Source organism: Thermobia domestica, chromosome 15 (assembly GCF_964235325.1).
Source record: "Thermobia domestica chromosome 15, izTheDome1.hap1.1, whole genome shotgun sequence".
In the NCBI taxonomy this organism is placed as follows: Eukaryota; Metazoa; Arthropoda; class Insecta; order Zygentoma; family Lepismatidae; genus Thermobia; species Thermobia domestica.
In genome coordinates, this window is record NC_137468.1 from 88,380,037 (window position 1) to 88,391,134 (window position 11,098).

At 35.9% G+C, this 11,098-nt stretch overlaps 2 non-coding genes across 2 annotated transcripts; both read left to right on the plus strand.

Moving 5' to 3' along the window:
* The first annotated feature begins 7,141 nt into the window (after window positions 1-7,141).
* Window positions 7,142-7,234, plus strand: TRNAY-GUA (transfer RNA tyrosine (anticodon GUA)). The gene is made up of 2 exons: window positions 7,142-7,178; window positions 7,199-7,234. It is a non-coding gene; the product is annotated as a tRNA-Tyr (tRNA).
* A 3,338-nt stretch (window positions 7,235-10,572) lies between these two features.
* TRNAY-GUA (transfer RNA tyrosine (anticodon GUA)) lies at window positions 10,573-10,665 on the plus strand. The gene is made up of 2 exons: window positions 10,573-10,609; window positions 10,630-10,665. It is a non-coding gene; the product is annotated as a tRNA-Tyr (tRNA).
* Window positions 10,666-11,098: the final 433 nt, after the last annotated feature.

An 11,098-nucleotide genomic window follows, 5' to 3' on the forward strand; every position in this document is an offset into this window, starting at 1 on the left:
GTTTTATCGTACAGTTTGCATACCTCTTACTATGTCATTGATTATAATTCAAATCCAGAATGTCACAAAGTTTCATTTCCTAAACAGCACATTTGCACTTGCACAGACGGGTACATTCTAATTTTGCTTTCTTGCACTTGCATAATGATGAACATGTAGTTTTACAGGTGCATTTAACATAAGTTTAAACAGTTCCTTTGCCACACTGTAACAAGCTTGTTGTTTATCTTGGTCCATCTACACATGCAGGCATCTGTATTTCCATCAGTTTCCCTGACAATTATGAAATCAGCTCAGTCTTGTTATCAGAATGTGAAAGAAAACTATGCTAATTCCATGGGACCTTTGTGGAACCGTACACATGCTGTCAAGTGCCATGACTTCTTTTTTCCCTTGTAGTATCTTTGATAGAGAACTATTATACTGATCCAAAACAACGTGTACCGTTTGTGATCTTCTCAACTGGTACTGTATTCGTTGGTAGAACACTCTAAGAAAGTATTCATCAAATGACTCTCCTTGCACACTGATTCCAGGAAGTCCGTGCATAAGAGCTCCACCATCATTCACAATAAAGTCAAAAGTATCTTATGTCGTTAAATCTTAATCTTCAGTTACGTTATACGTGGGAATTGTTTCCAAAAGACATGTCAGAAAATCTGACTTTTTACAAGTGTGGAGAACACCCTCTGTGGAAAAGTACTGGTGGGTATGGACAAGGTTCATGGCAGAAAAATTGTTCTAAGTTGCTCCCGCAAACTTCCAGTGAAATAAATGCCTGTCCATACAGGTCGTTCTGTTGCTTATATTGCACGTTGCTTATATAGTTTCCTTTCAGATGCAGGTTTTGCTGTAGTACGTTTTTATTCATGGAAAAGTAGCAGATTATTTTTCCTAATAGGAGTCTTGAAGGGCCTCTCTTTCTTATGGAGGACCTCCTCTTCCAACTTGAAGTACTACTCTTGCCCTGTCCTTTCCAACACATGGATAGATTTTGCTGGTTAAGGTACCGAGGCACACACGATTGTCTAACGATATCAGATCTGTAGTGGGTTCCTCGAAGGGGTTTCTTGTGTTAATTATGGTGTCTACTAGGTCAGTTACATGATTTTATGTAAGTTATGTAAGTTCGTCGTGATGACGCAGTTCCTCTTCTTCATCGTTCCTGCTGCTTCCAGAGGTGAAATCATGTAGAATGCGACAAATTTCCGGTACTATCAGAATCCAACGTTCCAGCATTGTCGCTCTTTCTGTAATACCGATGATTCCACTTACTCCTTTAACTTCCGTATTTGCCTGTTAGTGTGCCTGATCAACGGAAATTGAAGAAAACCCACGGTTGCTTCTGAATTTAACCCAATGTCCTCTACGAAACTTTTCTTCAGTTGATAGTGGCAGAGAATTCAAATCTCTAATAAAGACAGGAACCCACCGGGCGTAAGTGTGATGGTCTAGGGCATGGGCGGAGATTAGGGGGCATTTGCCCCCCCAAACGTTTTTGAAATGACGCACTAATGTGTATAGTTTCCTTTGGAAATATAAAGTTTTGTATGTATTATTGGTTCATAGAATAAAAACGGTGCCATAAAATATTTGCCGTACTGTGAGTACGTATTGGTTGTCTTCCCATGGAGTTAAGAAAGCCACAGGAATTGCGTTTTAAATACCACGGAAAGTGGTCCAAAAATTAACCTTTAAAGCGCCACAATTAGAGCGTACTTTCATTTCTTCTTACAAGGGCTCGATATGGTAGTCAGCCACTTTGGAACTAACTGAGATAACCTTTCACAAAAAAGAAGTCCTTCAAAAGTTACTCTTTAATTGCACAAAAGTCGATGGTTCCTAAAATGTCTTTTCTTCTTTCTAATATTAATGAATATTTTGATTTCTTTTTTTTTTTTTGGAGTTTAACATCCCGTTCAGTAGCGAGGCAATATGAGACGTGGACCTAATGATTAACGTGGAATCCGAACCACATGAGCTCCCGCCAGGAATCGGACATGAGTATCCCACGTCAAAGGCGCGTACGCTAACCGCTTAGTGACGAAGGAGCTCAGTATGGAATATTAACTAAAAAGAGAGTAATAAGACCTTCTAAGGTAGAAGACTACTTCTACCTTTACCATTGTTTTACAGTGTAATATACTAGTTTAGGGGTGCACATATACAATAAGTTTATTGAATTCAACATAATTCTAGGTTTTAGGATTATTTGGTATAACTAGAATGTAGAGTGATTCTAACGTAAGTATTGTTGAGTTTTGATGTATTACAAGAAATTGAAAAGTGTACCTAATGGCAACGAACATGTTTCGGGAAGCTGCAAAAATATTTTTTTAAATGTCGTAGCATATGCTTGTAGTACTCACTGTCTTTCTAAGAGTATAATAACACATATAACTGCATGCGTGAAATTAATAATATAAGTTGTTCATTAACTCCCAGTTTCAATATAACTTTTGCAAAAGAAACCTCATTCATTACTATGATTATTTGATTAATATTATCCTTTCTATTTATTTGTTTTGCAAATTTGTTATTAAATAAGCCCCTAATCTTATCACACAATTTTCGAGATAGAATTTTAAGATATTCATGAGCAAGAAATCAAATATCTTCTTAAACCTTCCTTGTTTAAGACTACAAAGAGCTAGTACCTACTTGCGTTGCTCTTATCAATTTATTTAATAAAATATGAAACACGATACACGGTATTTTAACTGAAAAAGACAATATCCTAATAGTTATACAACCTTTCGTCAAACAAAGTGTTACAAGCAACTAGGAAAACTAACATTGATATACAAATATTCAGATCATGTCTTGTCTCCTACTTTTAACGTCCAACCGCCGCCACTGGTCTAGGGTAAAGAAGAGGGGAGCCAGTTGTCTCAAGGTGACGATCATAAGATCCAATTTTCGTTCTCGGTGTGACCTTATGAACATGGGTATAAGTAGTTCGTACTTATGAACAAGTAGCCAAAAGTGGGTTCTTGGCTTATCTCTAGAAGCATCAGCAAATCACTCCTCCATAGTAATGTTGCCTTCATGGTTCTCATAAGCCATCTTGAAAACGATGTCAACGGCTGCTACAGTTACTTGGTGGACATACCGTGTACGCATTGGATCACTTGCTCGCAGAAAGGATACGTCTGCTGCCTCTGACCTTTTTACTCCTGCCTGCAAGGGTTTTAGCACATTCAGAACCCCTTAACAACTCTCCCATGGTTACCCACAAAGTGCAGGAATTACAATGTGGAGCCCTTCTAGCCATGACAGTAAACTTCACCTCCAAATGTTTCAGGGAAAGTCCATTGCACTTGTTTTGTAAGGGCGAATAGAGATTGGTTCACAATCAACACCCGTGTTTGATTAAGGTTGAGATAGTGTGTAATTTTTGCTACTGTGACCATACCATGTGCAATCATTGCTGATGTAGCTGCCTTTTCACGGAATAACGGCAGTAAAGCCTCAGTACATTTTTCTGGTGACCTGATGGCATCACTCCTGGAAGCACGGTATAAAAACTACGTAACTTGCGCTGCTTCCCCGTCTAACTTTTGACGTATTGTGGAGTACACGGACGTCATCCAGTATTTCTCATATCTTTCTTCTGTCTGAAGTGAAGCCAAGATGGGCACTACATTTTTCACTAGAGTTTATTTCACCAGATTTCTGAGCACAGGATCCCCCCCCCCTCTCGAGGGATGATCATTGTCTACTCGGACGTTAAAACTTTAATATGAAGCCAAAAGTGTAAAATAGACGAAAAATTCTAAAGCTACAGAAATACCACTATTTTTGCCTTTTCCAAAAAGAGGACCGCAGTCCCCTGTAACCAGAGAACTCTCCGAGTGATGATCATTGTCCACTCGGACTGAAATTGTCATTTGGAGACAAAACTTTAATATGAAGCCAAAAATATCTAAAATAGACGAAAAATTCGAAAGCTACAAGAATACCAACATTTTTGCCTTTTCCGAAAAGAGCGTCGTAGCTCCCTATACGCAGAGTCCCCCGAGGGATGATCGTTGTCCACTCGGACTGAAATTGTCATTTGGAGCCAAAACTTCAGTTTCAAGCCAAAATATAAACTTTTACATCAATTTGAAATGACTGGGCTCCAGGTCCCCCCAATATTTTTCATTGAATGGAGGTCCGTTCCTGGTCAAGAGAATCAGTTCTCTCTTAATGCTTCAACAATCAACTGCAAGAACGTTGTACCGATTTTCCCTGCCTTCGTTTTCTGTTTGAAAATATTTTCTTCGTGTTTCAACACGAATGTTAATTTCTTTAAAAATATGATACGTAGGGTAAAGTCTCCTACTGTTAGTTGTAGGGTAGCAAAATCGTATCGCAGTTTCTAATATGCTTTTGAGCACACTGTCGTCTCTGGCATGTAAAATTTGGGGGGGGGAAGACCTCAAACGAAGTTATTTAAATGCTAGTACCTCAGCGAAATTTTAGAATATGTCACGTCGATTTTTTATTTATTAATTAAATAGATGACCGTGATAGACTGAATAAAATTAAATTATCTAGCAGCTATTCAATAATATATTAACAATAAAATGTAAAAAAAAAAAATCAGCATGAAAATGCAAATTCACACATACAATGACGTAAGGAATACAAAATTATCTTAATGTACTTTAATTATGTATCTTTTAATGGCGATTGGACCAAAGATCGTCGTGCAACGGTCACTGCTTGCAGTGAATCTGTCTGCTAACACGTCTAGTCTCAGGTCTAATAAATCATGATTTGTGGGACAGATGATAATATAATTCAGTTTTTTCTTGTCCTATTGTGCTTCTAGTCTCCGAATGGAGCTAATGCTCTGTTCAGCTTCACGTGAAGAAACTAGCAGCACAATCAAAAGACGCAATAATTTTTCAACGTTTTTGAACATAATTCGAACTTCTGGTTCCATTTCTCGTAGTACAGTACTTTGCAAGTATGACTGACACAAGACACACCAGTCTTCTATAGAAACATTTTCATCTCAAGAGAAAATGACGCTACATCTATTTCTGGATAGTTTTCAAATGTCTGGATTTCTGGATAGTTCGACCACACCTGATAACAGCGTATCTTCTAGTTGCCGAAGACACAGGAAATCCGACTGAGCCTTTCACAGCTACATCAATAATAGCATATATTATTACCTACAATACGCATTAATCAGCATACGCATCTACCAACCCTGTGTGCTATCTTCGTGCTCTCTTCGTTCTTGGCAATGAAAAGAGGTTCAAATTATATTTTCCCACTTTCTCACTAGCTTATTGTATTATCTTGTCAAACCTTTCTTCATTGTGTAGGTTCTGAATATTTCCTGAAACAATTTCAACACTTTTAATCAAGCCTGTTACAGTTTATTTCCGACTTTGGAATGACTTCTTCAGAAGTTACAGCATGCCAATAATTTTCTGTCCAAGTAATAAACCCAATAGCGTTATGGCAGTTTCTAAATAGGCTAGAAGACCTGGAGCTCTTGTAAGCAGTTTTTCGGTTTCAAAAATACCATGCACAGTTTCCAGTACAACATATTTATCTGGAATTTCTCGAATCTGGTCACCTCTGTATAACCATCTCGTAGGACAAAGTGGTTTTATTGTAGTGACATTGCCTATTGAACCTTCAGATTAGATTCAAGTACAACAAAACTTCCTCGTGCTTTAACTGATTGAGGAAACAAGACACTTATCTCAGTGGTGCCCACCTCCCTCATGTCCATGACGCACCCCCCCTCAATTGTCTATTCGTAGGTGTTCTTCCATGAAAAAAAAATCTTTTCGATTAATTTTTACACCCCCTCAAACGTATTTATATAGATTTTTAACCCCCCAAATATTTCAATGACGCAGTTTGCGTCATAGTTCCCCTTTGTGGGCACCCCTGCCTATCTCATGAACTCATTGCATTGCATTCATAATCTTCCAAATATTACCCTGAAGGACTATTACCTGACTAATAAAGGAGGATAAAAATATTAGGCCTACATTGATATTATGTTATAATCCAATGGTTCTTAATCTTCGTGTAGTCACGGGCCCCTCTGATTGGAGCTTTGAAACTCCTTCCAAGAAATATTGACTTAAATATTAGTTTTCGTATACTTTATTTTAGAGAAACTTGAACGTATCATACATAATAAATTACTACTCTGCCATCTAATACTAATAATATTCAACCAACACTGTAACCTACCCCAACCTGTGTATTATCTTCGATTCAAGTTGTTGCCATTCATCTTATCTTCACGGACTCCCTGAGACATATCAAGAACTCTGTTATAATCGTTTCACAGCCTGAATGTTATATTACAAATACATATAATCATTATTATTTATATGTTAATCTGCCTTTAGTAAATAAATTAAATTAGAATAACGTATTGAATATTTCGTACTTCGCAATATTGGGTCCCCCTTGTCCCTCCCGCAAGAGACGCCCATGTTGAGCATGCTATGCCCGTGCCCGGTTTTTAATACATTGCTTTCATTTAAATACGTATCTGAAGAAGGTATATCAAATTTCGCGTTAAAATTCAGTATTTAACGAATTCCCAAACTTTAAATGAGGGAAATAATTTTCTTCTTGTAACCCTATCTAATACATATTTAAATGAAATTAAATATTTGAATTTCCTATCCCACGATTATGCCTATTAGGCTAAGGGAGACAATGATTAAAACAAGTAAATGATAGTGGAATGAGATAGTGGAAGGGAAGGGGAGTACCCTGAGAAAACTCCTGGGCATGACGTAGTTCACTACAAACGTTCTTGACCGGGAATCGAAAAAGGCACTCAACATACCAGTTAAAATATTTTTTTTTATTTTTGAAGTATTTAATGGAACGAAAATATGCTCCTATTTTCTTTTCCTAACTTTTCAACTAATATTGAAATAATACCAAACATATTGATGTTTCAGTTACAAACATATCTTTTTTTTTTTTTTTTTTTTAACTTTTCATTCTAATCTTTGTTCCGTGGAAAGAAGTTATGCATTTTTATGATCCAAATTGTATTATTGCTACTGTACTAATGGCAATAAAGACAGAAGCTATAAGTAAGAAAACAAAACAAAAATTTTCTTTATTACTGATTACATGAAAGAACATTCTTGAAGTTCCTCTGGTAGCTCAGTTGGTAGAGCGGTGGACTGTAGATGAATCATAATAATCAGTTATCCATAGGTCGCTGCTTCAAATCCGGCCCGGAGGAGTACTTTTGTTGTAGGAGTAAAACTTTCAATTCTATTCGCTCGAAATGAAACTTTCATTGAAGTTATTTAAACTTTTAACCGTCACAAGTTGAACAAAGCAAGCAAAAATATATGCCAGTAAATCTTACAAATTACCTCAAGTATAAATAAAATCTACGCATAACAAATTTCTTAACAATTTATGTGTCGAAAGTGGGAAGAATAAATTGCTTAACACTAATCATACATTTCACTAGATGAAAGAATATTTTCCATGAAAACAAATACATGCCTTAGGATGTTTACGAGCTATTTTTAATAACATAAAATTTATTATTGCAACAGAAAGATGATAAAGAATTAACGAACGAGAAAAATATGAAAATGAAGAATTTCCCTTACTCTCACAATCAACTTTAACGTTAATAAACGTATGGAGCACAAGGTAGTTCAAAATATATATCCGAAGAGAATAAAGTTAAAATTTACACAAAGAAAGTATTTCAGAAACCTTCTAGTTTAGGTAGATATAATTTGTTATATAAAAATCCTTATTAAATCTGACAAGGACTTTGGTAAATGAACTTCGGAGCCATTTTTTGCAAGATGATAGTGCACATTTAAAGTGTTTATATTACAAACTGGAAGAGGGCAATGACCTAATATAGCAGAGAAAAAAAGTATTAAAATTTTCGATGTTGCGCAAATTTGTAGGGAAACGACGTTGCAGAATCAGTAGGATCTGTGACTCACGTGCAAAGGGTCCCTGGTTCGGTTCCCGCTGGAGTCATTTTCTTTGTTTTTTACTTCAACCAATGAAGTAGCCACTTGTAGCTACAGGTAAAGTGTGTTAATTTACCATGCTTATAATGACTTAAAACAATAGAAATATTTAAATTAGTTGTAAAATCTTTCCATGTTCCATGTAAACTAGCAATGAAATGTAATTTATTTCGTATATATATTGATATCACGATATATTATGGTTACCACAGTCATTGTGTAAAAATGTTGTTGACGCTTCGTGTCTACATTTGTTGACAGTGTGTGCAACTGGGTGTGTTTGTATTACAATCAGTATTAATACAGTGTGTTTGTATTACAAGCAATGGCACAAATGGCACGGAGGGATAAGGGGACGTGTCCCCTCCAATCTTAGAACTGAGGGACTGCCCCCCCATTAATCCAATTTGAAATGTGTTTTTGGGGAGAAATGTGATGATTTGTGTCCGATTGCCACAAAGGAAAATGAGACGAAATTGATATTCTCCCAGAATAAGACTCAAATCTGCCCGCCTCCCAATCTTGAAGACAACTCTGCTCCGCTGATCCTCAACAGTATTGTTTTTTTTTTAACTTCATAAATATTTTGAACATCGCTTTAAAAAAATATGGGAACGGCCTTACCCGTCCTCCCCCCAATGTTGGAGACAGATTTCCGCCGCTTATTACAAGGGGAATAAGGGGAAAATCTCCTTTGGTTATAGTAATATCCAGTTTTACCCAAGGAAATTTCCTTCCCATGCCCCTTGTAATTGTCACATTGTCAACAGATAAATACACGAAGTGCCAAAAAAAAATCTTTACACAACGACTGTGGTAACCATAATATAACTTTTGATATCAATATATTTACGAAATAGATTACATTTCGTTACTAGTTAACATGGAACATTGAAAGATTTTACAACTGATTTGAATATTTCTATTCCTTTAATTCATTTTTAAAAAACATATCGTGAATTAGCATTTTACTTGTACCTACAAATGGCTCCTTTATTGGTGGAAACAAAAACAAATTGACTCTAGCGGGAATCAAACCCAAGACTCTTTGCACGTGAGGCAGAAATGCTACTGATTCTGCCACGCCATCACTTCATAAATTTGCGCAACGTACGACATATGCGTCGAGTCGAAAACTTTAAGAGGCTTTTTTCTCTGTTATATTAGGCCATTGCGCTCTCCCAGTTTGTGATATGAACACTTTTAATGTGCACTATCGCCTTGCAAAAAATGGCTCCGAATGTCACTTACCAAACTCTGCTTTCTCCTTGTGAGATTACACGTATCCAAACAATTTCGAAAATTCCTCTTTCAATCGGGATAACGCAAACATCCATGATATATTTTGGTTCACTGTTATGTAGCATCTCTTTCTGCACCGAGGCTATATAAGGTAGGAAGATGTAATGTGGAAACAACACTTTTACCCAAAATATAAATAGCTTTCTTACTACCAATACTTCTGTGAATTACGATCCTTCTTCTATCACTACGTAACAACAATTTCTACTATGTAACCCTTATAGAAACTACTTAAAGTAAAGACATAGACGAACTGTAATTTCTCAAAAGGTCATAATGTCAGATGCGGTCTCTCATGTGACACACATCGCATTTTACCAGACTTACATACTGAAGACCAAACAACAACTACTACAAGTTTCCGAACTTTTCATGGAATGGTGATCATTTCTCTGTCAACAGGCTTTTTTTTTCCTTTGGTTTTGCTTCGGTCGACAGCAGTAAAGTTGGGCTGATATTCTTAATTTCTCGTTGCATTTCAATATAACCCCCTCGTGTCCCAGTAAAAACGGATGTTGATGATTAGAAAGATATGACATAAAGTGTGAAGTATCATACCGCTCATGATGGATTAGCTCAACTGTGTCTGCATTTGAGATACACTCTTGAGCATACGTAGCACTTTGCACATGCCTGGAGATAAATACACCACTTTCACTTAAGTGCATATATTAAAAGGTATACAAAATTTATACCAAAATACAGTATCTCGTGAATACCTTAATGTACGCAGATATGAGAATTTGCCACTTGTAAACCTACCTGAAACACCTATTCTTTGCAACGGATGAAAATTTAAAAATTTGCAGACAGAACTTAACTCTTCCATATACGCAAGCTTAAATCATTCACCTACGCAAATTCATATTCCAGCTCTTTGTTTTTTCAAGAATGGTTAAAAATCACAATTTGGCTGATTGGTCGGTTATTAATTTGCAAATTACCTAACAGGTTCCTTTATTGTTATTAAGAAGTGATATATAATACATAGTTGTTCATAAAATATAACTTTACGTTTAAATATTTCACGAAACTATAATGTGCTTCTACTTTCTTGGGCTAATAGTGCAACCACAGTGATGTCTTAATCTCAAACATGTTTTTGATAAATGGTTTAGGCTTTCGTATTTATCTTATTTGGGAACAGACCAGATACGCGTTCTGATTATACAAATTGTATTACTGTTACCAATTAGCAGGAAACCAAGTGGATAAAATAATAATAAACATTTTCCTGCCATTAATGATTACATGAAAGATGATTTATTAAGTTCCTCTGATAGCTCAGTTGGTAGAGTGGTGGACTGTAGATGATTTGTAGTAATTAGTTATCCATAGGTCGCTGGTTCAAATCCGACCCAGAGGAGTACTTTTGTTGCAAGAGTAAAAGTTTCAGTTCTATCCTCTCGCAAGAAACTTTCGTTGTAGGTTACAAAGTTATTTATAAATTAAACTTTTCTGCATATCACTCACTGTCAGAATTTGGACAAGTTAAGCGAAATGTATGTGAATAAGACTTTCAAATTATTCTAAATCTGAAAAAAGCATACATTTGTAACACGTATTTTAATAGCTTATCTTTCGAAAGTCGGAAATATATATATATATATATATATATATATATATATATATATATATATATATATATATATATATATATATATATATATATATTTACTTTGTTCATATATTTCACTAGGTTGAAGAACACTCTTGTATGTCGTGCTATTATCGGTCATTATGAAATGTGATTTTTGATAACTTAATAGTGAGAAAGTAGGTGCTGGCTAGGAATGATA